Source organism: Austrofundulus limnaeus, unplaced genomic scaffold (assembly GCF_001266775.1).
Source record: "Austrofundulus limnaeus strain Quisiro unplaced genomic scaffold, Austrofundulus_limnaeus-1.0 Scaffold1097, whole genome shotgun sequence".
In the NCBI taxonomy this organism is placed as follows: domain Eukaryota; kingdom Metazoa; phylum Chordata; class Actinopteri; order Cyprinodontiformes; family Rivulidae; genus Austrofundulus; species Austrofundulus limnaeus.
The window spans coordinates 57,810-60,150 of NW_013953499.1; the positions used below are offsets into that span (position 1 = coordinate 57,810).

The 2,341-nt window shown below is 33.9% G+C and overlaps 1 protein-coding gene across 1 annotated transcript in view; it reads right to left on the reverse strand.

Annotated features, from left to right (window-relative positions):
- The window catches only part of herc1 (HECT and RLD domain containing E3 ubiquitin protein ligase family member 1), a gene marked incomplete at its 3' end in the record, with an annotated part of 85,705 nt that overhangs the window by 53,031 nt on the left and 30,333 nt on the right, over nt 1-2,341 (reverse strand).

The window sequence follows — 2,341 nt, forward strand, 5'->3', positions numbered from 1 at the left end:
AAATTTACATTTGATACATAAGTACAAAAAATATCAGATACTTTAAGACTTTTACTCAAGTATTATTTTTAGAGAAGACTTTAACTTTTACCAAAGTATTTATATGATAAGATACTTGTACTTTTACTCAAGTATCACTTTGAGGTACTTTATACAACACTGGTTAGTTTTAATTAGTTTTTACAGTGGATTTGATAGTATTTATATTAGTTATCATTACATTTTTAAGGCTTAGTTATAGTTTATTTTAGTTTTTATTAGTTCTAGTATTAGTTATTTTATAGTTTGAATAAACATATCTGTTAACGTCTCCTCCAGCTTGTGATGTTCCTGTGAGTTAAARCTTAACTAGTCACTAGTTAAATCAGTCCATTATAACAACACCTTCCTAAAATTACTGCAGAACTCAGTTTTACCAAGTAAAAACTTGGTGATTATTTCAGGATGATGACAACAGTTTGTCTCCAACATGTTGTGTGTTTTTCATGGAGCTGCTGAGAGAAGCTAACGTGTCAGATAGTCACAGTTAGCATCTTGTGTGAGTTTGATTCATGCAGTTTTTATCTTCAGAAGTATTCAACCTGTTTTATCACCTGTTTTATCACCTGTTTTATCACCTGTTTTATCACCTGTTTTATCACCTGTTTCCACTACAAAACACTGGATTTGATTTTTCTCTGTTATATTCAAAGAAATCCCAAAGTGGACGTTGTTGTTTTCTCCTAAAAGTTGTCATCATTTAGCAGGTGATGCTGAGCAGCAGACTGTAATCATGTGATGTTACAAACCACAGCTGATGTGAAACKACTTGATTAAAAAAATAAAAAAGATCCACATGTCTCAAAATAAACTGACAAACATTAAAACTAAGAATATTCTATCTATAATTTCTGTTAGTATTAGTTATTTTTGTAAAAAGATTATACACAGTAAAAACTGGAGTGTTAAAGTTTCAGTGTTAAACTTTTCATAGTTAATTTCAGCTCCCAAGTGTTATTTTTAACACTCTCTGAGTAAATTAACACCCAGTGTTGGTGTTAATTCACAGAGTTAATTTCATCAGTGTYGTCTCAACTCTGGACAGTGTTATAAGCTCCGTCCACTGTTAAATCTTGATTAACACTTAACAGTGTTGAAAGAAGTACTCTGAAAAGTCCCGCCCTCTTCCTCAAAGACCAGAATTTTCTCAGCAAGGGATGCTGGGTAATCTTGTAGAAATTATGTGTTTTCTTGTCTAAGACTGTTAAAAATGTTCATTAATGTAAAAAAAAAAAGAGTTTTTTGGTCAGTTTTCTTGTTCAGGGTGGTTAGTTGTTTAAGTTTAGGTTTTGTGTTATTGGCCATAAATTGACACCATGAGTGAGAGGTACTTCCTGGTGTGTGAAAGTTGTCCCTGTTGCGCTGTTCAGCGACGCACAGTGTTAATACAACACTTCAAGAGTTGATTTTAACTCTTGGTTAGAGTGCATAACTCTGTGTACTCTGACTCTTACGGTGTAAAATGGAAAACAAAAAATAGGAGTATCACACAAAAAATGRTGCTTTTTATAGTAAATTTAGTCTAACTCCAGAAAAATAATATTACTCTGCAGAGTGTAAACAAACTATAGTGTGAAATATTTTCACTCTTTACATTGTTGCTTTTGACACTAAAATGAGTCAAATTAACTCTGAGAAGTTGACACTGGCTATAGAGTACTTTTTACACTAATATTGAGTGGGGAGAAATATTGTATGAAACAGAGTTAAATTCAACTCTATAGGTGTTAAAATGACACTTTGTTTTTTACTGTGTACAGTTTTAGTTATTGTTTTTTCATTTTATTACAGTTTTTATTTATTTCAGTTAACTAAAACATTTTTTCAATTTCAGTTTTCATTATTTAGTTAGTTTTAGTGAACTTTAATAACCCTGCTGAGAACACAAACAGTTATAATCTTTCTGCACTCACCTCCATGTGTAAAACACTAAATCTAAAGTCAGAGTTGTCTGTAAGCTTGAGACCTGAGCAGGAAGCCTGTGTTTACAGGTTTTCTGAACGAACTCGTTAAAACATGAGAGGAAAACAAGTCCTGACTGTGCGTTTAACGAGTCCTGACTGTGCATTTAACGAGTCCTGACTGTGCGTTTAACGAGTCCTGACTGTGCGTTTAACGAGTCCTGACTGTGCGTTTAACGAGTCCTGACTGTGCGTTTAACGAGTCCTGACTGTGCGTTTAACGAGTCCTGACTGCGTTTAACGGGTCCTGACTGTGCGTTTAACGAGTCCTGACTGTGCGTTTAACGAGTCCTGACTGTGCGTTTAAAGAGTCCTGACTGCGTTTAACGGGTCCTGACTGT